Genomic DNA, 26,845 nt, shown 5'->3' with positions numbered 1-26,845 from the left:
CAATCTCTTCTTGAAAGTCTTAAGTGAGACTCAACTATCATGAGAAGAACACTTTAAAAAGTAGCAGTCAGAGAGCTCAACTGAAGAGCTACAGGTTGGGAAATTACTATATAGCAGTGAAAATTAAATGCCTATTTTTATTATTATATATCTAAATACATGTCTAACTTATATGTCTAAATGTTTAGACATGTTTCTAAATAGTTCTTGCATCCTTTTTAGCCCCGCCAGTTATCTAAACCAAATTATTGTCCACAAATTAAAGAGAGCCTTAATTTTTGCATGATTCAACACACTTGTCTTGGTGCTTTAAGAGGGGAAATACAAAAATATCCCATTCAAATCCAGATTATGCTCATCCAGAAAAGAAGCCACTGAAACTGCCATTTTTTATTATACTGATCATTGTTTGCTGAGACTTTTCATAAGCTGTTAAATCACATTTAACATGATTTCTTATCATTGTGATCAACTTTATTTAAAATCTTTACTTTTGGGCTCAAGTGACTGCATTTCTTTAAGTAAGATCAAATGTCATGTAATATGTAATGCAGAGCAGAATGATGGATATAGTTTTCTAATTAATGAATATTAGTTTTACTTATGCAGTATTTCTTATGGACTAGTCATCAATCACAGTACAGAATCTCTCTCTCTCTCTCTCTCTCTCTCTCCCTCCTCCTCCCTCCCTCCTCCCTCCCCCTCTCTCTCCCTCCTCTCTCTCTCTCTCTCTCTCTCTCTCTCTCTCTCTCGGTACACTTGCCAGTGGTACTACTTATAATCTACAAGAGCATACAGCTTAACATATTACATAATCTTGCTGAACTGAACAATTGAAAAATAGAATGTTTGGTAAGAGTAGAACAGCTGATCATCTTTAAGGCAAATACTCAAGATTTGCTTATCTTGAACATTTCACTTTCTTGAAATGTTAAGATAACTTTAACACATGGGGATGGGAGTCGAGGAATTAAGGAAGAATGGACCAGACTATATTTTTCCCCATTGTAACAATGTAAGCTTGAGCAAGACTGTACAAACTGTAACAATTTCTACAAACTTATATAATAACCATAAGAATACAATGCCATCAAGAGCACACAGAGAAGAAGTCTACCGACTAAGTTAGGATTTTTGTATACTAGGTACTAGGAAATCAAAGCAAACTACTGTAGAGATCTCTAGAACAATCCCTATACAGAAAGCATAATGTAGGCTGAGTTTCTCATACAATTGAGTTAAACCTTGGGTGAACCACTAAGAATCTTTAAGAATTGACTATAAACCCTGTAGCTTAGCTCATGCAAACTGCAGGACACAGAACGATGCAGCGCTAAATATTTCACATTCACGACAGAGCTGGAGGAAAAGTTTAATTATCACAAGAAGCATGGTGCCACCATCATTATATGCCTCATGCCTCATTTCCCAGAAAAAGGTAAATATCCAAGCCTGATTCAATCATTTTCTTCATGTATTTCTTCATGTGAGAATAGTAGAACGGATACATTTGCTAACACATCTCTTCTTGTAGAAGAGAGCCTTTTCTGTCTCTGAAGTTTTAGTCTGAGATTTTAAAAGTCCTAACAGCAAACAAAAGTACTAAACTTTCTTCAAATATCCCATACCCAGGTGTCCTCTATATATGTTGGGGTGATGGGGGCTATGGCCCAACACATCTGGAAATTGCCAGGTAAAGAAAAGCTGCACTATACAGTTCCTTGATCTTTCTCTACATCTCACTTCAGTGATAACAGGAAAAGCTCAACAGAATATCTGATCCCACCAAACTGTGTTCTACTAGGGCTGCCAAATATTCAGAGAATCAGGGGAAGGCTGCAGAGGAATTAATTCTTCCCTAGGCATTGGTGTATATGGACAGTTCTGCACACTTCAACAGTTGCACCAAGTGGGCTCAAACAAAGAGTGCCATCAGCTTGTTCCTATCCCAGCATTGATTCAGTTGCAATTTCCTGCTTAACTTCAGAGCTGGTGTTTTCCAACTTGTGGTGGCATGAGCTTGGTTATGCAGTTTCTCTGCCATCCTTTAATTCAATCCAGGAAACCTCTGTGATCCTATTAGGGCATGCCCGGGTCACTGGTTGCTGACTTCCATGACTTTTCTGCATGTATGAGGTGAGGAACATGCCCATGTAAAGTTGTGCTTTGTGAGGAAGCCCTCAGGCATGAAATGAATTCTTTCTGTATCTCCAATAAACAAAACACCGGTTCAACCATTCAGATCTACATGTGCAGATAATGACAAGTTAGGCCAATTGATAGCTGATTAAAGAACAGTGAACCACTGGTTTTTCTTTTTCTTTAACAGGTTTGCTGTTGTATGTATTCCTGTGTTCAAGCACAGGAAGAAATATAAAACTGTATCTTCAGGAGTAAAGCAGCAATTACTTAAGGTCAAAAGTCAGGACTCTAGGGCCATTGAGGACTTTGTGGTGGGATTCAAAAAAATTTTTTACTGCTGGTTCTGTGGGCGTGGCTTGGTGGACATGGCAGAGGAAGGATACTGTAAAATCTCCAGTCAAAGGTGGTATTTGCTGGTTCTCTGAACTACTCAAAATTTCTGCTACCGGTTCTCCAGAAGTGGTCAGAACCTGCTAAATACCACCTCTGCTTTGCTCTACTGCTAAAGAGAGAGGGAACCAGAACCTCATGTAATTTACTAACAGCAAATTCAAGCTATGTTCTACACTAGTTCCAAGATGCATTTTCTTAGCAGGTCAGGATGGGAAATTCATGCTATCCATGTGGTGCTTACCAGAAGGTGAGATGCAGGACCATGAAGAGGATTTTTTTTTTAAAAAAAAGCTTCATACAAGATCCTTGGTCTACAAGGCTAATTAGCACAGCCCAGGGGAAAGCAAGCGACCTTTTACAATAATTGGGTAATCATTAGTCACTGTAAAATCATTAATCACAACAAGAGAGCACATTGCTAATGCAGCTCTAAGAGGCCGCATCAGCAGTGTTCTGGCTTAATGGATGGCTCAGTTAATGTGGAGTAGTGGAAACTGGGAAACGTAATTTAGAAATGGGGATTCACACTGTGCTGAAAAACAATCAGACATTGAAGCCCCATACGCTTGGTCATGGTTGCTGTTTAGCTCATAGGAACGTATCCAAAAATGATCCAAGGGGTTTTATCACTAAAGGAAGTGTACACATGTTGCAAAGACAAATAGAGGTATATTTATTGACATTGATTTATTTGTACAGTACCCTGCTACTGTAAATCATGCCCAAAGCAATATCGGAATATATGTCAATAAGTAGAAAAATGCAACAACATAAAGTATTAACAAATCCATATCAGATCATATGTAATCATAAGAAGCTGCATTTCAAAATATGAATCCAATACTTTGTGAATAATGGATTCATAAAAATCAATATTGATTTTGTGTTCAACACCAAACAACCGAGTTGCATATAACTCTTCCCTAAAAAAAAAATCCTGTGAGGTTAATACACCGTGTGCACAATTATTAGGCAAGCTGTATTTTTGAGGATTAATTTTATTATTGAACAACTGCAGTGGCTCTTGGTCAATCCAAAATGTTAATAAACCTCAAACCTGAATATTTAAAAGAGTAAAAGTGAGGTCATGGCATTCTTGGGAGAATATCTATGTGAGCACAATTATTGGGCAATTATTACTGTGTTTCTCCAATAATACGCCCCACCCCCCAATAGAAAGACCCAGCATGTTTTCTAGGCATAAAATGAAATTAAGCCCCTCCCCCCAAATTTAGGCCTAGTTTAAAACATGTGAAATTGGGGGGGAGGCGGGGGGGAACTTGCCATTAGGAGTGCCCCATGGGCAGCTACGCCTCACCATCAGCCGCTCCTAACAGCCAATCATGGTGGAGCATGCAGGGCTCCCTTACCCCTCCCTTACCTGGGTCAGCAGGCGGGCTGCGTCGGCGTGGATGTCCGGCAGCGTTTCAGCCGCTTCTCAGGCCTCCGTAGCTTCCACGGTTCCCACCGGTGCTGGCACCTCTCTCGCCAGCGCCGTCTCCAACAACAGCGTCTGAGTCACTCCCGCTTTTCCCCCATCCCCGTAACAACAGGGGAAAAAAAGATTTTGAGGTACCTGGGAGCGCCGCGCGCTGGGTTTTGGTTTAATCCCGAGCGGCTGGGTGGGCATGAGAAGAGCTGAGCGAGCGTCTCTGCTGCTGCTACCCTTGGTGCTCCAGCCTCGGGCTCTGCAAGTTTGCAAAAGTCCCGGTGCGCAGCCCGTTCCTGCATTCCAAGGACCCAGGATGAGCTGCAGCTGTCCCTCTCTCGCCAACGCCATCTCCAACAACAGCGGCAGCAGCAGTGGGAACTGTGGAAGCATTTCAGCTGCTTCTCAGGTGGGGGAGCCGCCTCCATAACTTCCACGGTTCCCGCCGCTGCCGCTGCTGTTATTGGAGACGGCGCCACTCGGGATTAAACCAAAACACAGCACGCGGCGCTCCCAGGTACCTCAAAATCTTTTTTTTCCTGTTGTTACAGGGACGGGGGGGAAAGCGGGAGGGACTCAGATGCTGTTGTTGGAGACGGTGCTGGTGCGTGGGGGGGGGAATTAATTCACCCCCGAAAAGACGTCCTAGCCATTTTTTCAGGGCTCAAAAAAAAAAAAGGCCTGGCTTTATTTTGTGAGAAACACGGTAGTATGCAGAATTATTATGCAACTAAATGAAAAATGAAAATTTTCCCATCTCACTCATTTATTTTCATCTGTTAAAGTGAGAAGAATAAACAAACAACTCAAAATTTACAAATAAACATTTCTGACTGTTCAAAAAAAAATCAGTGACCAATATAGCCACCCTTCTTTTCAATAACAGTCAGAAGCCTACCATTGAGTTTCTTGATCTGTTGACGATCAACTTTTTGTGCAGCAGCAACCACAGTCTCAAAGACATTGTTCAGAGAGGTGTCCTATTTTCTTTCACCGTAAGTCTCCCATTTAAGAAAAGCCCACAAGTTATCAATAAGGTTTAGGTCAGGTGAGGAAGGGGGACATGTCATTATTCTTTCAACTTTAAGGCCTTTACTGGCTAGCCACACAGTGGAGCATTTTGATGCATGCAATGGAGCATTGTCCTTCATAAAAATCTTGTGGCCTTGAAAGATGTATGACTTGGTCCAAATTTTCTATCACAACTAAATCTCTTCTATTCCTTTCCCATGCACTCAAGACTCTTCTGCCTCAGCTAGAGTAACAAACAAAAGAAACTTCCCAATTTGTGTGAACAAGAGTCAAGGAAAATGAGGAGTGATCTGTTTCAGATCCATCATAAAACTAGAAATATCTTTTCTTATACAAGTATGCTTCCTAACCTAATTTCTACATCAATATTTTGAATTGTGTTCACTTAATAGGGTCTCAAAATATTTTGTAATCCAGTTAAACATCATCATCATCGCCATCATTTCAATGGTCTCTTTCTCACTCACAAACAAGACAATTTTGTCAGATTGTCTGTTTTCTCAGAGGCTGAAATTATACTGAGCTATGAGTAGGCATCACTACATGTGACCAAATATAGCAAAGAGAGTTAAATACATCAGTGTTAAGTACATAAGAGCATAATCATCTGCCTGCTATAATCACTGGGGTGTCTGTGAAGGGGAAACAACCCAATTAACTGTGTCTAATTAAGGGTGCTTTAGTTGAAGTCTCCATGCATTGAAGGATAGAATGCTATTCTGGAGTAGGGATTTCCAACAGAATAGCTATCACATCTTTGAAATTGTTTGGGTGTGGATTCAGTCAGAGACACTGGACAATCAGAGACACTTCTGCACTCAAGTGATCTTAACTTTTTATGTTGTTGGGACAGGGGAATGACGCTCTTTTACTACAAAGTGATCATGGAAGCACTTATTTACCTGCTGTATGCAACGTTTAAATGGAAAAGTGTTTGTCGTTTGGCTACTTGGTCTCCTTTTCCAGTTAAATAAATTCAGAGATAGTTTATTGGAAATGTGAACCATAAATTGAGCCACTGTAGCACAGTGCAGTACTGCAGGCTACTTCTGCTGCCTGCTGGCTGCCTGTAGTTTGGCAGTTCGAATCTCACCAGGCTCAAGGTTGACTCAGCCTTCCATCCTTCTGAGGTTGGTAAAATGAGGACCCAGATTGTTGGGGGTAATGTGCTGACTCTGTAAACCGCTTACAGAGGGATGTAAAGCACTGTGAAGTGGTATATAAGTCAAAGTGCTATTGCTATAAAGAAAAGTGCTATTGCTATAAAGAAAGAGCACTACAGCTGAAGAGACCAAGATGCCTCACTATCTCCAGGTCAGATGGCAGGCCTCTGCAGGCTCATACAGAAAGGCAAGACATGGTCAGAACTAGCACAGGGGATTTATTCCTGAGTAATCTCTCTCCACAGACAAGAATGGTTGATCCACATGGAGTAATGATGACTCTCTCTCCTACTCTCTGGACCACAATTCACATTCTAGTGGCAATTTACTACTTATTTACTCTCTTTCTGATGTTGAGTGAAGCATTTAGAAAGCATGTATGTGTTCCTGGAAGTTATGGATGGGAGATTGGGGGGGGGGGGATGAATACTGGCTACTCTAGGTTGATCTGTGTTTATACTCCTGTTTCCCTTTCCCCATTGCTGAAAATGCACAATAATAGAAAATATTATATTAAGTGTTTATGACAAGCACAGCCGTTTAAAGTTTGAAGAAAAATCCCAGAAAACAGTAATCATTGCACCTAGTGAATTATGCAGATGGCAGCTATGAGGAGCTGGAAACTTGCCCCTCACTTTATTTTGCAGGAGGAAATTAATGGGGAAAATGCAATTTTTAGGTCTACTCATGCAAACAAGTTTCAATGGGAAAAAATCTAAACCACTATATTAAGATGCAAATCCTGTTGGGGGAGTGGCTGGACACCAAGCTAGAAACTGGGAGATCATGAATTGTAGCCCTGCCTTGGGCCCAAAAGCAGCTGAATAGCAAGCGAGCTCTGAAAAAGCTTACCAACAAAAATGCTGAAACTAGTCCAGGCAGGCACCAGGAGCGAACACTAATTTAAAAGGCAACAAAAAATTAAAACAAGACAAAAATAGATTTTAAACAAACAAACAAAAAAGCACCATGGACAGCTCCCTGTATGATTGATCCTTTTATGGATGGAATCTTTGAAAATTTGGATGTTCTGGTTTCTTTCTAAGAAAATGGGTGCTGTCCTTTCAGATTTTATAATTACACCACTGCTGCTATTGTAAATTTTTATGTTATTGTTTTTGTTCAAATTTTATATTTCAGTGCCTTAGAAAACTTTCTGTAAATCACTCTACCCTGAGGAACAGAATAATATTCTTTTTGCAACATTAAAATTAAAAAAGAAAGAGTTATTAGTTACTATTTCTTATTAGGCTCACCATTCAACCTAATAATGTAATGGTCTTAAAAGAGCATGTAAACCAGAATACATTTTTTTTCTTTTTTAACTGGATTTCCAACTCATTCCTTCTTTTCTACAAAGGATAGGTATTATCTGATGGCAAAGTAGCAGAAACAAACAGCTTTCAGATCAATGCAAGACCTGCTTGAATTTTTACATTTGCAAAGTGAATATAGTTATGTTAATAGATTTCAACTGAAGGTTCTCGGAAGTGAATGCAGTGATATTAATAGATTTCCATTGAATGTTCTCGGAAGTGAATAAAATTATATTAATAGTTTTCAACTGAATGTTCTTGGAATCAATGTTCAGGTGGCTTTGGAAACAAAGCAAGAAGTTTAGAAATGTAGTTTGAGTAATGGATATTAAAAAAAACTTTTAAGGAAATAATGCTTCCTGTTAATAGACTATACAGCATGTTAGACAAGTGAGGGATGGATTCTACATATGTTTAAAAAATGCTTTGAAGATACCATCCACATATCATACTCTTAAACAACACACACATCTTGTGATGCAACATAGAAATTTTTGCTTGTTAATTGATGTTTTTACATAAAGATCAGATTTTAAAATGTCACAAAATTTGCACTTCACAGTCATTTAGAGACAAACCACCTGGAGTCTGTGGGAGGGCATTTCCTTCCACTATTTCAATTTTCTTCATTTCAAAGAAAACATAATTGGATGTACAATAACTACTGCTTTGTTTAAATGTGAGTTCAACTGTTCAGAACAAAGAATAAAGATCAGCTTCCTGATTTGGGATTACAATCTCTAACTTTCATTGGATAACTTGCTCCAAGAGCTGGAGATGACTATCTGTGTGATGATCTTTACTATCTTCCCCAGGGAGGGTCATCTAATTTTTGCTTTTGCACCAGGCCAAAATGTTTACCTTGTTTCAGGCTTTTAATATTAACTTTTCATTTCTGCTGCAATGATGCTTGTAATTAACTTGTTTCTGCTGTCTAAAGTCTTGAAAGTTTAATTGTTCAATTTGATGTATACATGTGCATGTACAGTATGCATATTTTGGAGGCGGTCCCATTTAAATGTTCAGGAACAGGCTTTCAAAAGTTGTATGTCACACTCACTTGAGACTTTCAAGAAGAGATTTGACTGCCATTTGTCAGAAATGGGGTAGGCTCTCCCACTTGGGCGAGGGGTTGGACTAGATGACCTACAAGGTCCCTTCCAACTCTGTTAATCTGTTAGGGAGGATTAAAAAGGGGAAGACACAATCTTATTTGTTTGCTTTTGTTTAAAGGGATCTCTCTCTCTCTCTCTCTCTCTCTCTCTCACACACACACACACACACACACACACACAGAGAGAGAGAGAGAGAGAGAGAGAGAAATTCATGGCAGACTTTTGGTGAATGTACAAGCCCTTGTCCTCCAAGCTGCCATGTTTGTGACAGTGCCCAGTTTTGGAATTGCCATAGCCAGGGATCAGACCAAGTCAGCAAGCTAACAATTCAACTTAAAATTTAGTGTGTAAAGTGTTCCCTAGCAACCAGGGTAGCTGCCCAATCATGTTTGCTTAGTCTATCTATTAATTCTAGAAGCTTCTTTTACTAAATAAAAATTATGTCCTGTTCTCTTTATGTGCTTCCTTGACTGGTGATTAACTAAATTACTTGTTTATATAATGCCATTTTATTTACTAATCACCTTTAGTTTTGATGTACCAGGGCTGACATTTATTTAGTCCACAGGCACTTCTGTTAATATCCATGATATGTTTTTTAAGATTCCAGTCGGGCTCACTATCCCCAAATGTTCTCATTGTCTGATTTACAGGACACCGGAATACAAACAAGGATTTAAATTTTTATTATTATTTCAGTGACAACTGTGATAGTAGCAATAGTCTGAAGAAGATTTTTTTAAAAAACTATAAAATACAATAACGCAAGACAGATTTAATGTCTTAGAAAAGTTATTGATGGGAAAAGAAGATGATATATCACATGGTAATTTCCTATAAAATTTTAATTTGCCTGTCTGACAGAACATGGCAAGATTTTTTTTCCTTTTTGCAAATGAGTACTAGCTTGGTAGATCTGTGAGATTTATGGAAGGAAGGAATGGAGGTGGTGGGCGTTACAGTTACATTTTAAAGGATGTCAACTAAAAGATAAGATGACTTTGTAGAACAGAAATATGTCAATGTGTTTGAATATTCATACCGCAGGACTTCTAACTTTAAGAAATATGGAAATTGCTATTCATTGTGCAGAATAATAGCTACATGTTTCAGAGTTCTCAAAATATTTCAGAGAGGTTGTCATTAACTATATATAAAATCTCCATAAAATCGATTTCCTTGGGAAAATGGAATAAAGTGATTACAAGACCATTTATAGCAATTCATGCAACATCTAATATATTTCTATATATAGAAATAGATGTCGTGGGGCACCAATCCCAGTTCTGTGACCACAGAGAAACCCCACCCAAAAAAACTTGTCAAAATTTCATAGAAAAATGCCCTTTTAAAATAAAATTTCCTAAACCTTCAAAGTCCAAAGTTATGTGATAGAAATGTTAATTTTGCTTCCTAAATATCACTGTCACATCCTTTGCAGATCTCAGAGGCCAATTTTGTTTCAGAAACTAATCCTTGACTCCAGAGTGATTGTTTCCTCCCCATAGTAAACGTATATCAAGTAAACAGTAAAGATAAGTAAGTAAGTAAGTAAGTAAGTAGTAAAGCAGGGGTCCTCAACCACCGGGCCGCGGACCGGTACCGGTCTGTGGAGCACTCTGTACCGGGCTGCAAAGAAAAAAAAATTAAAAAATGGCGGCTTTCTTTGCCTTCGGTGAATGCTGCTGGGATCGGGGATCAAGGACACAAATGAGAGAAGGGGAGGGAGGAAGCAACCAAAGCCTGTCCTGCTCTCTGGCTCAGCGGCTTTGGTTTCCTCCCGCCTCGTTCCTCTCTCAGTCGCTCTCTCGCTGCTCCACCAGCCCAGGAAGAAGCTGCTTCAAAGAAGCCGGGGGTGTGCTTTTCCTGTCGCCGCAGCGCCTCCGAAGCACCCGTTTACCCCACCCCGCCTGCCCGCGCACGCTTCAATTCAGTGCTCCGTTCTGCCTGCCTGCCTGCCTGCCTTCGTTTCGGAGCAGCTTCGCTGAGAATAATAACTATTCGCCTCTTTTTATCAGCCGAAGCTGCTCCAAAACGAAGAAGGCAGGCAGGCAGGCAGAACGGAGCACTGTGGATTGAACCGTGCGCGGGCGGGCGGGTGGGGTGGGGTAAACGGGCGCTCGGAGGCGCTGCGGCAACAGGAAAAGCCACCACCCCCCGGCTTCTTTGAAGCAGTTTCTTCCTGGGCTGGTGGAGCAGCGAGAGAGCGACTGAGAGAGGAACGAGGCAGACACCTGAGGGAGGGAGGGAGACACCTGAGGGATGGGGCTGAGGGAGGCAGGGCCGAGGCGCTCCCTGAACTTGGTGGTTTGCTGGCAGACATTTTATTACCCGACTAGGTAACAACATCAGATGTTACCTAGTCAGGTAATGAAACGTCTGCAAGCAAACCACCAAACTCGGATTCTTCTCTCCCCCCCCCCCGTCCTTGAAAAAGTGTTTGTGCTTGAAACTGGTCCCTGGTACAAAAAAGGTTGGGGACCACTGTAGTAAAGGAATGCCTGTACTACCAGATTGGGAGAGAATCTGACAGGCTCCAGGCCATAGAATTTTATTTATGACTTATAAATAGAAGAATAAATATTAGATCTAGTGTGAGGACAAGAGCAAAAGTAACTGCTTCAAACAATATTTGCTAGAGGAAATGGCAAGTCTGTATTATTCACAGTGTAATTATTTATTTGTAAATCATATGTCACCTAACTCTGGGTGTCGAATGCTTTAAAAAGAGATCCAGGACAACAAAAATATGGCAATAACTCATAGACAATTACATCCAGCATTAACAGAATTCCTACTAAGACATATATTTCCTAACCCAACATCCAAGGAAAGAGCCAGGTTTTCAAGGCCCATTTAAACAGTAGCAAAGTCAGGCAATTCAAACCTCCAGTGATTACTATTCCAACAGGCAAACACTGTGACAAAAGTAGGCCTACAGTCTGGGTCTTATCAGATGATACTGCTATAAAGATAGGACCTGAGGTATGTCCACTGTCACAATTTATCAGATTAGCAAAAACAGGAGGAGAAAAGTGGTCCCTCAGATAGCCAGACCCCCTTATACTATGAAAGATGTTATTGGTCACATGAGGTAATTAAGGTATGAATAATTAGGAAAAGGATGAATGTGATCTAAAATAACTGTGACATTGAAGACATTATATCAGTGATCCCCAACCTTTTTGACGCCGCTGCCCGGTACCAGCATCAGCTGGGCGCCGCGACCCGTGTACTGGCATCAGCTGGGCCGCCATCTTTTTGATGAAAAAGTGCTTCGGTGACCTCATCGGAAGCACGCCATCAACAAAAGATGGGGTCGCCATGCCGTGAGCTCCGGCGGGATGAATAATTAGGAAAAGGGATGAATGTGATCTAAAATAACTGTGACATTGAAGACATTATATGATATTAGCTGAGTCTCTTTAATTTAAAGTTAGGGGTGTCAAACTCACATCGTCACAGCAGTATCACGCGACATATCAGAACTTTCCCCCTCTTCACTAAACCGGGTGTGGGTGTGGCCAGTGCATGACACATCCGGCCCAAAGTCTGGGAGTTTGCCAGCCCTGATTTAAAGCAACAGGTTAATAATCCTCTATCAATCACACATACAGAATGCCTCTAAACAAATCACTCACCTCAGTTTCCTAGACCAGGGGTCTTCAAACTTGACAACTTTAAGACTTGTGGACTTCAACTCTCAGAATTCCTCCTCCAGTCTCTTAAACTTGCCATGTTTGAAGATCCTTGTCCTAGACTGTGAAAATAACTATGCTCATAAAATTTAAGACAAAGAAAAAAGAAAGAAATACTGAATGACACACTGAACTTCACCCAGTACTTTGAAGAGAGTAAGCATGGGCTTCTATTGCATGCAATGATGATGCATTCAAAGAAACAAGTTCCTACCAAAAAAATAAAAAAGATCAACACCAATTGATTTAGATCAAATCCACATGATAACCAACCCCTAGAAAATCAAGCCTTTGCTGTTGCTGTCCAAGGTGCTGCTGCAAGAGTGATCCATTAATCATCCTTTCGAGTCTTATTAAAATATTCAATCTAACACTACAAAGGCTATCCTATTGGCTTTTTAAAAAATACAGGATGACTTGTGAAGCATACAATTCAATGTTCCAGGGAGGAGACAAATAGATTCATTAAATGACTTGACAGCAAAAAGACTTTGTATAGCCTTAATGTGTAGCTGCTATCACAGAGCTGGCATGAGGTCAGCAGTGTAAATTCTTAAAGCAGAAGGAAATTTTTGCTGCTGGGGCATTTAGGACTGAGTGAAAGCAGATGCTCTAATAAAATATTTGGCAGGAAAAGAGAACAAGCTGCTAGAGGAGGAAGTCAGTAGGGATGGATGGATGGATGGAAGCTAACATGAAGAAATCCAAATGAAAAGGAAAGCAAATTTTGTCACTGCCAGAGATCAGTAATGGGTTATTTTTATTTGCAAGCTGGAGAACTGAACCCTCTTCCAAAAGAGAAACATTCATAAAACAAGCTAAAATTACCTACATTCTAAAGTTAACCAATTTCTTTTGGAAAATTTTAGGTTATTTTAAATCTACAATGCACAATGATTTCCCCCAACAGAATAATGTTAAATTTTAATTTAATACAAATAAAATCAGAACAAGAAAGGAAAAATAACAATGATGATAGAAACTTGCTTGAGAAGGATTTAAGCATTTCAAAATGCGCGGGTGCCACCAACTAATAATCACACATATAGGCTTGAAATAACCTTCTGAAGATTTTGAAAGCATGAAAGGAACATACAAAGTGTATTAGCTGGAAGGGTTCTTCTGAGTCATCGATTCCAACCCTCCAATCAATATCAAAATCCACTACACCATATTCAGAGGTAGCTATCCAGATTTTACCTAAAAATCTCGTGAGAGGGAATCCACTGCTGATCTTATCACTTTATACCACTGCCTAACAATTTCTACTGTTAGTAAAGATTTCTTAATATTCATCTAAATCTTTTTTTAATTAACACATTGATCCTTATCCTGCTCTCAATTTCAAAAAGAAACAGCTCCACTCCCTTGCATCTGACAAGGTTTCAGGTACAGATAGTCCTTGACTTACAACTGGTTGCTTTGGATCATTCAAAGTTATGACAGACCCCTCTCCTCCCAATGGGAGTCATATGATTGCATTTTGGATGCTCAGCAACCAGCCCACATTTATGGGTGTTTGCAGTCTCCTGTGATCAAGTGATTGCAAGTTATGATGGGTTTTTTGTTTTTTCTTCTGGAAATCGGTCTTTACTTTATAGAAGAATTCTTTATTGTCCATGTATGATTGGACACACACTTGCAGTTACTGGCAAAAAATGTCCACTGCAGATAAAGGCTTTGCTTAACAACTGTGGCACTCACTTAACTGCCTTCAGAAAAAGGTTGTGAAATTGGGCAGTCATGTGTTGACCTGCTTAATGACCAGCATGATGTATGATGGTAATTCTGGCAATTATGATCAAAAGTCAAGGACTACCTGCATTTGTAAACTGTTGCTATAGTTCCTCTTCTCTTTGTTTTGCAAGCTAAACAAACCCTGATCCTTTAATCATTCCTTATAGGGTTTGGCTTTCAGACCCCTTATTGCCCTGGTAGCTCTCCTTTAAATCTGCCTAATTTTTCTATGTCTATTTTCAAGTATGTTGCCCAGAATTGACAGAACATTCCAAGTTCAATCCAACCAATGCTTAATTTAATGGAGTACAATGTAGTTACCTTACAGTCTGTATCACACAGCAACCTGTTTCTTAATTTCTTAAACTGTATTGGTTTTTCTTACCTGTTGTAATGCATGTGTAAGCAATGGACTTGCTTACCCTTCAACCAAAAAGAATAAACTTCTGAAAGCTAGGTATTTCAAAAGGAATTCTTTATTGAAAGGAAGTGAATCCAGTACTGCTTTATCTAGTACTTTGACTAAGATGCTTCCAGGCATACAGTAATACATAAAGGGAGTTAGAATCCCTCCCCTTATTTAGATGTGGATTTAATCAAAAGAATCAACATGTTAATTCCCGCCTCCCCTTCTCCGGGAACATATCTTAGAAGAGTTTCCCAGGGGTATCTTCCATTGGAATTTTTATGGTCCCTTCTCTTGCTATCTCTCCAAGAGGTGACAAGTTTCTAGACATCTGGCTCCAGTCCTCCAGTTGTATATCATGTGCAAGTTATACAGATTCAATAAAAGATTTAATATATTCAGGTTACACCAAAAAGGATTACTTGTACCAACTCCCCCCCCTTCTTCTTCCATTGAAGAATGGCAGATACACGGATCTGACAGCATGCTTGCTCATGCAGTTCAGAGTCCACTAGTACTTTTCTAGTGTAAACCATTTCTTACATATTGCCCCCAAACCAGGGTATCCGAAACCTGTTGCTATGCAAATTAATGTTCATACCCAGATTCAGGGAACACATATTTGTCCACAGAACAATTCGTGAGTACCCACTGTGAATGTTCAACAAGTAGCAAATACACTGGACCATCACACTATTTAGACCAATATTTATCTATGAAGTTCACAAAATGAGATCTTGTTTACTGAAATCAAAGCAAACATCCATAGCATTTCTTGGTTTTCCAAAGTAGCCATAATGTCCTTAGAAGGGATAGTTATTCTGACATTATTTATTCTTGAAAAACTAATGATTTTTGGTAATGATAAAATTACTTTTCAAATACTTTCTTCTTGTTAGTTGCAAAGTCTGACTCATCACAACTCCAGGCCTTCCTGTCCTCTCCTGAGTCCATTTAAGCTCATGCCTACTGCTTCAGTGACTCCATCCAGCCACCTCATTCTCTGTCGTCCCCTTCCTCTTTTGCCCTCAATCTTTCCCAGCATTAGGCTCTTCTCCAGTGAGTCCTTCCTTCTCATTAGGTGGTCAAAATATTTGAGTTTCAACTTCAGGATCTGGCCTTCTAAAGAGCAGTCAGGGTTGATCTCCTCTAGGACTGACCGGTTTGATTGCCTTGCAGTCCAAGGGACTCACAAGAGTCTTTTCCAGCACCATAATTCAAAGGCCTCAATTCTTTGGTGCTCAGCCTTCCTGATGATCCAACTTTCACAGCCATACATTGCAACTAGGAAAACCATAACCTTGACCATATGCACTTTTGATGTCTCTGCTTTTAGTATGCTGTCTAGATTTGCCATAGCTTTGCTCCCCAGGAGCAAACATCTTTTAATTTATTGGCTGCAGTCCCCAACTGCGGTGATCTTGGAGCCCAGGAAAATAAAATCTGTCACTACTCCATTTATTTGCCAGGAATTGAGAGGGCCAGGTGCCATGATCCTAGTTTTCTTAATGTTGAGTTTCAAACCAACTTTTGCACTCTCCTTCTTCACCCAGAGCAAGAGGCCCTTTAATTCCTTTTCACTTTCTGCATTAAAGTGGTATCATCTGCATATCTGAGGTTGTTGTTATTTCTCCTGGCAATCTTAATTCCAACTTTTGATTCATCTAAGTCCATCTTTCTCATGATACACTCTGCATATAAGTTAAATAGGCAGGGTGTCTTGATGTCTGCAAGTTCAAATACTTGCAGACATCAAAATTAACAATCTAATATTTTGCCAATACATACACTAGACAAACTAGTTTCCGAGGTTCTCTCTGTTTTGAGTATTGGAACTATGTTTGCTTTTCTCCTGTTCTTGAGAAATGTTCAAAGATTACAACCAGTGATTTGGAGTTCACTTCTGCCCACACTTTCACTAACTTGGAATTTAAATCTGGTTTAGAAAGTTAACTTTGTTTACTGTAGCAAAATGTGCTCTTATTATTATTTTTTTCATTCCTATTTCTCACCTTCAGGTGCACTGGAAGGGTTATGAAATTCTGCCTTCTCACTTTTCCCCTTTATTATTTTCCTATGTTCCCTACATAACAGGTTAACAGTCTCCTTGACTCTTATTTTTGACATACCCTCAACCCCTCCTTCATATTATACTTTGCATTCCTAGCCAGCCTCGTCTCATTCTGAACCTTAGCCTAACTCCATCATAACAGGTTTCTACTTTTCTATAGTCATCAACTCCTGCTGAATTCTTCTTAAACAACTCCTTTCTGTTCCTCACCTTGTTAAAGAGTTCACTCTTTGTGTATTCAAGCCTCTCAATGTTTTCTCATTTTTTCCCCTTCTCCTGTGGATTGTACTTGTACTTCCAGAATCTTCCATTTGCTTTTGACATGCCCTCTCAGAACTGCTGAGGATTAGACTGGCCTCTTACTCCTCGGGGACCATTTCTTGTCTCTTCTGTTATGGAACAAGTCTCTGTGAAACACCCGAACACACTTCACATTATATAATGAGTCTCAGAAAAGAAAGGCTCTCCAATCATTTCACCTTCTCCTCCACTAAACACACAAGACTGTACTTACAACAGGTATACAGTAATAGTAAGAAGATGAAAATGGTACAAACATCACGAGACACCATAACTGTTTCCTCACTTGCTATCTTTTCAACAGGATTGAAAACAAAATCCCAGCTCCCTGGCTAAACAAAGCCCTTGTCCTTTAATACCCCAGTCCAAGATACAAAGACCTTTTGACTTTGGAAGTCTTTTGATGGAAAATGACATTTGCAGGGGGAAAAAAGGAATGACAATCACAATGGTTGGTTGAGAAACTTTCAGCCCCATTTCTTTTCTATTAATGTTCTCCCATTTCATCTCTTTGAGTTTTGCTAGCCAAAACTGGATTAATTTTCATACTAAGCACACCATAAAACAAAAGCAGCTAGAGTATGACTTCATTCCAAGCATTTCACACCCTCTTGAACTGTGGCTAGTTCAAAAGAAAGCTGCAGAAGGAAAGAATTCCAATTTAGCCTTGGACATGTGTAGGGAAAGAGCATAGCCTCGCTTTTCCCTTTGTTTGGGTCTGTCTTCTTCCTACCTAGTTCTCACAGCCTCAGCAGACTGAAATGTTGCCTCCCTCCTGAGAGGTTTAATTTGACATTAATTTGGATACAACTTAAAGTCAGTTCACATTAGTTTTCTAAAAGCAATGAAGCAAACTCATCCAACTAGCATGAATATCCACTTAATACATTCTGCATTTAATTTCACACTCGCCTGTTCACGGTTCTGCATTCATAAACAGAAGAGATAAGATGTATGCAGAATCATCCAATAACTGAGAAAGCTTTCAAAGAGGCTATTTGTGGTGAGAAGATATAGGTTCAGAAGAACAGGGCTGTTCAGTCTTGGGAATCATTCAAATGTGTGCATGCCTCAATTCTGTACAGCTCATGAACAATTAAAGAATAAGCTTATCCAGTGCTTTATTCAATGTCAAGACTCCCTGGAACAGGACTGACCATTTGAATCCTTCATCCTTTGCCTGTGTGTATGCATTTTTCTTTTACTAATGTGGCAGAGCCAGCAACATCTGTAAGTGAAGAGGCACGCAAGAGGCACCATCTTGATTTCCTCAAGCCCTTTCTCCAGCTTCCTAGGAAGCATAAGAGGCAGGAAGGCAGATGGAAGAGGAACAGGAAGGCAAAATGCCCATGGCCTTCTCATACTTGGTTTTAATCATGAGGTTAATTTCCAGCCTGGAGCTTTGCTAGAACAGAATAAATTCATCCAGCTCTACCCCCAAAGCATTTCTGCACACCTAAATAGAAGCATGCTGACTTTCTTTTTTTGGTCTTGTTCTGTTTTTGTTACTTGGCCATGTGAACATTTCCAATTTATCTGCCCATAAACATACAATGCAAAATTCATGCAAATATGGATCTTTTTTAAAAAAAGAAAAAGTCCATGAAAGTTGAATTTCCTAAAATGATTACGCTGTCAAATTAATGCACCCTCTCGCCATTCATATCGACTCATCCGAATTCAAATTCATTCACTTTCAAAGCATTTCCAGCTCCATTTGAATTTGAAGCTACCCAAAGGAGACACATTTGACTCTGAATGCCTACTGGGGTGAGAGGGTATCTAAATCTAAATCGCAGATTTCTTTTCGGGTGTGCGTGACCATTTTGCTATGCAGAGTTGGTTCACCTGGCCCATGGCATCTGGTTTGATATGCAGAAATAGCGCACACTGGACTGTTTATATAAAACCTGATTCTAAAAATATCCCATTTTTAATCAGACCACTGATTAAATGCATTTCATTCCTGGTTCTCAGAAGGCTGCATTTGGGGTAAGAAAAGTTACTCAAGTCATATCAAGTAAGCAGAATAATGGTTGATGAGATTTGTAATCTACCACATCTTGAAGTGAACAGCTTGCGGAAGATTGAGCCAAGGAATACTCAATGAAGCCTTTGGGCACTATCTAATCAAAATGTGCGCTGGGAAAACATACAACTCATTGCAAGAAAAGACAGTGATAGGGATGCACAGTGTCAGGGAGCCCTGCCTATCATTGTTAATCATAAGAGTGGCTAGAAAATCATTGCTGTAACCTACAGAAGACAGAATTTCAAGATTAACCATTCAGAACCCCTCCTTTCATGCATACTACAGATAGCACATCTGCCTAGAGTGTCATCTCGAACCAAGATAGTCAGTAGTTCATTTCACTAGTTTCCTACCTTAAGCCAACAGAACAGAGGTTTTTTTTAACATGGTGGCCCCCAAATATGTCAGACCAACTGCTCCCATCAGTCACATCCAGCCTTTTGGCTGGGAATGTGGGGACGAGTCATTCTAACACATCTGAAAGGCTCTGGATTGCAAGAAGCAACTAATGGAAGTCCAAAGTGATAGATAGATGATAGATAGATAGATAGATAGATAGATAGATAGATAGATAGATAGAGACAGACAGACAAACAGACAGACAGACAGACAGACAGAAGATAAAAGATAGATGGTTGAACAGAAGAACAGACAATGAAATCATTGCTTCCTGATATTGATAGCTCTTATCCTCCTTGTCTATTTGCTATTGTGGCTTGCATTGATAGGAACTAGGAGTCCAACATAGAATAAAGTTGCACTATTCTAATTCAGATGCTCTATCTTCTTTTCAGGAAGACCTTAAGGTAACAAAGGCTATTCAGGGATCCTGGATACACAATCACTCTGATCATGACTCTGATGTACTAATGATCACAGTGGGATTCAGTTCACTATGTAGCCTTGACTAAACTACTACTTCTTACTACTACATAGTACTTGATATCGCAAGAGGTTAACCAAATCAGGCATAAGTCAGAAAGCCGTAGGTTCAGTTAGATCTGCTGTAATGTATTCTACGTAGGACAAGCTCCACATTCAATTCACAACCTTAAGTTTGCAGAAATCATCAGCCAACATGGTTTCTAGAAGAACTTGAGAAATCCCTGTGCTACCAGCAGCTCTCCCGCTGCCTGTTATTTTTGCTTCCTTATATGGCTTCTGTCCAAGTTACTTCAGAGAATGCCCTTCCCTCTATATCTCTATCTCAGAATATCTGCCCACATTTGCTAAGGGTTTGGGATCAATCTTTTTTTGTACGAGTAGTCCTTGGCTTATGGCCAGAATTAGATCAGAATTTCCATGACGGACAGAAAAGAGCTGGCTAATGAAAGCAGATTGCTTCCTCGTGCTGATAACATTCCATCAAGAACAACAAGCAAGGTGATTTTAAGTGACACACCCCCCCCCCCAATTTTATGACCTCTTTTGCCACAATTAAGTGAATTAGTGCAGTTGTTAAATGATTCATGTAGTTATTAAATGAATCCAGCTTCCCCCATTGCTTGTCAGAAGCTGGCTGGAAACGTCACCAATGGAGATCATGTGATCCCAGAATGCTGCAACCATTGTAATAAATACATGCCAGTTGCTGAGTCCCTGAATTTTGATGATAATGGCGATGCTATGAGGGCTTTTAGTTGAAGGATCAGCTGAAAGTCATTTTTTTCCCAATGCCATTGTAACATTGAATGGCCACCAGCAATTAGTTGTAACTCAAGGACTACCTGTAATTGCCTGCTCCAATTCTCTAAAAAGCCTTCCTAGATGATTTAATATTCGGTCCTAACTTCTATGTGGGTTTTTCAAAAAGCTTTAACCACACAGGGTGTTATGTATTTACAATTGCTTTTCAATTGATTTTAATTTCTCTGGTTTTAACTTTAGAAATTTACCAGTGCAATCCTATATTTATATTAATTGGAACAAAGGTTCTACTGCATTTTCTTCTGAATAGGTACAGAGACCTCATTACATGGGCTTTTGCGCAATATAACAAATTAATTATTATTAATGTTATTGGTATTCAAGGAAATATGCTTAAACAACAAAGCATAGTTTAAAAAATCATATAGCAAATGTGATTATTAATTCAATTTATATAGCTGCTGATCACTTATATTTTATTAAACGATAAAACTAAAGTCTTTTATAAAGGTCTTCCTTAAAAAAGGGGGGGGGGGTGTTCAAATAAACATTGAATGCAGGCAATTTAGGAGAAACTGTGGTTTAAAGAACGGAAATATTGCTGTCATTGAGATGGAGAAAATAATATTCTTCCTGTGAGGCATGTTGCTATTAGATACAAGTCTTCTCTTAGATTAAGCGATTTCATTATTTTTCTACATCAGGAGTGGAAAACCAAAACTTTCTGGAGTAGAATTCATAAAGTCACGGGAGGGAACTCGGGGAGGTGGGAGAAGAGTTGGAGAGAGTCCATTTAGTCAATCCAACCTGATCCCAGAGAGATTTTGCTTGGACTTCTAGCAAGTGAGATAAACGTCTGGCACATCCGATGACACATAAAAGACTAACTCCATAAATTACTTATGGATGCAGCAGAAGACTTCCCTTTGGGGGTTTACATCAAAGGCCATTTGACTGTATAATTTTGCCTGTGCAACACACTCATATTGCACCATAAAGTATGGAAACTATTCTTGTCAGGTCCAAAGCAAAGGTCATGCAACAAATAATGAATGTTTTGCAAGACTTTTAGCTTTTTTTTTTTTTACCCCTGGACTTATGTCTTGTTTATAAGATTCAAAGTTCCATCTGTTGTCAAGATACAATTTATACCAGAACAAAGTGCTGCACAGTGTTGTATATTGCTTGCTATTGTGAAATTTATGGAAAAAGCTTCAGAAGTTGACCATCCAGATAATTTTCTTTCTGCTTTCAAATATCAAAAGCTCACTTAGGTTTCTCACATGTGATCTCAAGAACTGGCCATAGCTTCTAAAACAATTGCTTTCATATTAATTTCCTAAAACTCACAAAATCTGTGATCTCAGTACTCAATTCGTTTAGGATTAAATTTCACTGAAATAAAAATGGGGCTCCATTTGAATGAAAACATCATGACCATTCTCCACAGTCATCTTCCAAAGAAATGAAAAGCTATTCAAGGGAGGATAGCACCATTGACAGCTAACTAGGATATTAAGAAATACCACACACTTTTGCAGTTCAGCTAAATATTACCCTCGAGATTAGAAAAAGCACCTTTACTTTTTTGCCTGAAAATGTATTGTCTAGGCTATGAATTCATTTTAGCTTTATTTTTCTAAAACTCTTTTCAGAGACAGAAAAGAATTTATAACTATTGCCAAACTGAGATTTCTTAGAAATTATGCCTGTATGTAATATGTGAATATTGAACAAAACAAGAGGATTTATTGTAAGAAGTCTTTCTGGAGAGACAGCCAAGTATGTAGGGATTAAGGTACTCTTGGGTTCTTGTTATTTCTGAGTGTTGGTTGTTTTTCTGCAGATGTTTCATTACCAAACTAGGTAACATCATCAGTGCATTGAGCTATACATATTCTGTCACATGTTTCACCTTGACCTATATATATTCTCCATTATAGGATCAAGGGGCCAAGAAAACCTTGTTTAAGATCTACCCTTAGCTACAGGAATAGATTGGGTGATTGCTGTAGGTTAAAACAAGGAGAAATTGCCATCAAAGCTCTGGAAGGAAAGGAGGGGCATAAATCAAACAAATCAAAAACTCAAAAAGATAAACTGGCTTATCATTGGGTGTTTTGTTATTTGTTTTTTATTATGAAGCCCAGCTACATCTGTTCAAAATACAGTAGGCATTTTATTGAACTAAAATATGAGCTCTCCACTTGTTGACTCCCACGAAAACTCAATCAGTGACAATGCTGTGCAGAAGCAAAGCCATTCAGTATATAGATGGAAATTATACAACTTAAGGCTGTGTTCACAACAATGTGCTTAACTAGGTCAGGTAAAGTCTTAGCAGATCCATCCATCATGAGGCTTGATTAGCTGCTGCTTCTGCTTCTTTGCCTCAGTGAATTACACAAATCTAGACTACTTTATTATTTATAGTTCAGTGTACTGTATCAAGTGAGAAAATGGGTTAATTCACTAAATGCTAGGGTAAGCATGTTGTGTGAATACAGCCAATACATAAAGCAGCTCCAGTTCATGAAAAGAAAGTTTCATTTAAAGGAACTATTTTTTAAAAAAATACACAGAAAGCATACAGAACAAAAGGAAATGGTGACAATTCATGCTGAGATGTCTGGCAATGTCAGCAATGCCAGTATAGCTGGCTGTTAGGTTTTGGAAGAAGACAGCCTTAAAATGACATGTGCTTTCCCCAACAGCAGGAGGCAAACCTCACAAATGCATTTGGAAGGACAATTGAAATATCAACTATTAAGGCTTTTCAAATGGTATTTCCCCATATCTCCCAATGCCTGGAGTGGACACGAGCACATCACCAATTCAACAGTGTGATGGCTTGCCTCAGATAAATGTCAAAACATTTGCATCCCCACAGCCCCAGTGGGAAAAGAGTATACAAGGCTGCCAATTAATAAAAGCATATTGTATATCCAGTAATGGGCACAAAATCAAGAACAGTAGGTAAAATGTATAGTCTAATTTTAAATTTATCCAGAATAGCTGATATCATCTGGCTTTGTGCCCTGATTTATTTATTTATTTTCAAATCCTCACCAATTCAAGAAAACAGGGAAGTTGTAGAATTTTGTTCTTAGCAGGTTGCATATATATCTGAATGCCTCCTCTCCTGAGAGTTGGGAAATGATCTAGGTAAGGACTCTTCCTAACTCATATGAAGGTATAAGGATTTATTGAAAGTGGAAAAATAAGCCACGGTATTGTGTGAAAACTGGACAGCATCATGGGATGCTTCTGGTTTTTGCAGTGAGCTATTTGGAAACTCTACAGGATACCCAAAAAAAGTCCAATAGGGAAGGTAGAACTATGGTGATTTCTTACATGGCATACCCTTCATCCGGTTCTAATTTTGTCCACAGAAAATGCTATTAAGAGGCCACTCAAGGACACGATGAATGTAACACTAAACACACATTTAGTGGCTTTTTTAATATGTGCATGTGTGTGAATACTCTCAGAACACTTAAAATGCAGGTAGTAACTTTTTTTTTCTAATTAAGCATACACTTTCTAAAATATGTTGCCTTTACATCCAGATTGCAGGAAATAGAAAAACATAAATCTCATGTGTGAAAATGCCCTAAGGCACTTGACTGAGATCAGGACAGACCATGTTGTGCCAAATGGAAAGGAATTAGCACTTCAAATTGAAAACCGTGATGTTCATTTTCCTTTCCACTGGGACCTCAGCCTTTCCCAACTGTGAAATAGAGACATTTAACACTGGCTTGATCTCCATCAGGTGAATACAACTGAAGAAAGCAATGAGCCTTCAAGAGGATAGATTTGCTGCAGCTAACAATGCTGGATTTCTTGGAATGGATGGGTGGCATTCGGCAGGGCTCCAGGATGATCTAGAAGCTTCTTGGCAGAGATCCATCCATTCATTTGTTTTGAGTGTATTTTCAGTCACTACTGCTAACTTCCACTTTCTCTCCGGGCAATGGAAAAACCATTTCCATCTTAGGAGTTGCCCATTCCGGGACATTGATAGACCTGCATATCTACCAGCCCCACCTGCCTTTGTTTATGGTATTTGTTATTGATGATAAGGAAGGTCCTTCTCCCAGCCCTAACAAGCATTTGTTCAATCAAATCCCAGACATCAATGTCATAGAAATGAGCAGAGCATTTGACATCCATCATCTTTCTTAGCCTGTTTCTCCCTCATCCCTATAATTAACCAGAGATTTAAAAACGTACATACATTTTCCTTATTGATTTGACAGAGAGTAAGGAGCTAACAAGCTATATTATGATATACAAATTTGCATCACTTGCTGTACTATCAAATTACAGTCACTAGAATAATTCCAACACATAGGTATATAAATTAATGTGCCCTTAAGCTTTACAATGAGATGCCTATAATTGGCATATTAGACTTCCTTTCCATTCTATCTCCAAAGATCCTCTCCAATTCCTATATGGAGAACCATATTCCAGTCCTATTGCTGCTGAGGCAATACCCTTATGGTACCTATGCATTAATCTATCCAGCAATTGCAAAACCAGCAGCTTGGCTACAATCGCACCAAGGATGTGGGGACTCCTTTTCAAGAGTTTATTGGCTGGGTTTTTTCTAACTGCTTCATATGCATATGGGTTTAGATGCAAACAGACAAGCATATGGAGACAGAAGCAAAATTGGGAGAGTATCAGACCCAATCTGTTTATCAAAAACCTTTATGGGTGTTTCCTACTCTAAACATTTATTGACTTACTACTACTATTTGAAACTTATTCTTATTCTACAAACATACACAAAGACACCGTTTAAAGGCTGTAAATATTGATTAAAATGTCAAATGAATCCCATAGTGGAAGAATAGATTTTGTTGCACTTGTATAGAACATTGAAAAATCAAAACATCTCAGGCACAAACACACTAATTCACCAATTCCAGTATGCTGTGCAGAGCTCACAACCAGTCTGCATTTCAGAACCTATCTTCCCCCGTATACACCCAGACTTACAGAGATGAGCACTTCTCCTTTAAGAATTGGAGAAAGTTTTCCACCGGTGGAAAAATCTATTCAGACAAGCATGAAGGGGGGGGGAGAGAAACCTGATGGGAAGGAGACAATTGTTAATTCTGTCTCCCAGCTGAAAAGAACTAACAAAGCAATCAATCCAAATGAACCCCTCAATGGGCCTGAAGGAATCACAGCAATTGGGAAAGGACTGGCACTGAGGTTTTCAGAAGAGCAGAATGGCGTGGAGACTCCAAAGAAACCAGTATCTGAGCAAGACAAGATGCTTCCCTGGGAAAGCCTAGGTCTAGGAGGAGCCCAGGAAAGTGATCCACTGCAGATAGGACTAGCCACAGTTAGGAGAATGGTTGAGGGGAGGGGGGCAGAATCTCCTTTTTCATTCCAGGAGGGCTGCATAGCAGAATAGGAGGGATCGTTTAACCAAGTTTCAGATGAAACATTGGTAAATGAGGGCGGTAGTAAAAAAGGAAGACACATAGCCCCCCCCCCCCCTCCAAAACCCTTTCAGCCTTTAGAAGAAATGAAAAGAGTGAAAGAATCAAAGCAACCCTCAAAGAAATGGAGAAGAGCTTCAATTGGGTTGAAGACATCTGGGCAGAGGAGTTAAGAGTTCATACAGAAGCAGTTGTGTTTGTGAATTAAGAGAGAAAGACAGCAGGGGCACCACACACATCCATTCAGAAGTATTTTAGATCATTTCAAGTGTCCCCTTAGTGTCCCCTCTAGAGCAGAAGGGATCCAAGCCCTTAGTATCCTGTTTAAGATGATAGGGCTTCTGGTCCGCCGATCAGGAGATTTCCAAGTTGAGGAAGCACACCTTAGTCCCAATCTGTCATAACCCCCCGTCCAAATGTCGAAGACAAATGTTACCCCGCTCTGCAATTTTTCAAAGTTCAACTTAAAACTCCCCAATCTCGATTCCGCCGCCGTGGCGTTTCCCTCCCGGTTGGTGTGAAGTCTGGCCGAGAAGCCGCCTATTCCTAATACGCAAGGACATAAAAAGGGGCTTGATTTAACCTCTGGTTTCCTCCTGCACGGCTCTCCCACCGAAAAACCTTCTGCAAACAACGTTGTCCTTCCAAATTTTTTTTTTTTTTTACATCCGCACACATCTAATGCAGAAGCCGAAATGGCCAAGCAGAAAAAGTATGAGTCTTTCCTTCCTAGGGTAGGATTAAAAAAAAAAAAAAGCTTTGGCGATAGATGGGAACCGAGGCGCCTCTCTCGTTCCCCAGCAGCGCCCCCAAACAACACTCATCGCGACGCAACTTAGAAAACAAGTGCCAGCCTCAGGTGGAGAAACCCGTCTCGTCGGAATGGCAAAGAGAGAGCAAAG

At 39.6% G+C, this 26,845-nt stretch overlaps 1 protein-coding gene across 3 annotated transcripts in view; it reads right to left on the bottom strand.

The window, feature by feature from the left end:
- The window catches only part of OLFM2 (olfactomedin 2), a 275,974-nt gene that overhangs the window by 171,352 nt on the left and 77,777 nt on the right, over positions 1–26,845 (bottom strand). The window lies entirely within an intron of this gene.

Source organism: Notechis scutatus, chromosome 2 (assembly GCF_049901735.1).
Source record: "Notechis scutatus isolate UNSWTSFEM ecotype Mainland chromosome 2, rNotScu1.2, whole genome shotgun sequence".
In the NCBI taxonomy this organism is placed as follows: Eukaryota; Metazoa; Chordata; class Lepidosauria; order Squamata; family Elapidae; genus Notechis; species Notechis scutatus.
Note: the sequence above shows the minus strand (reverse complement) of the source record. Positions and strands in the feature narration are given on the sequence as shown.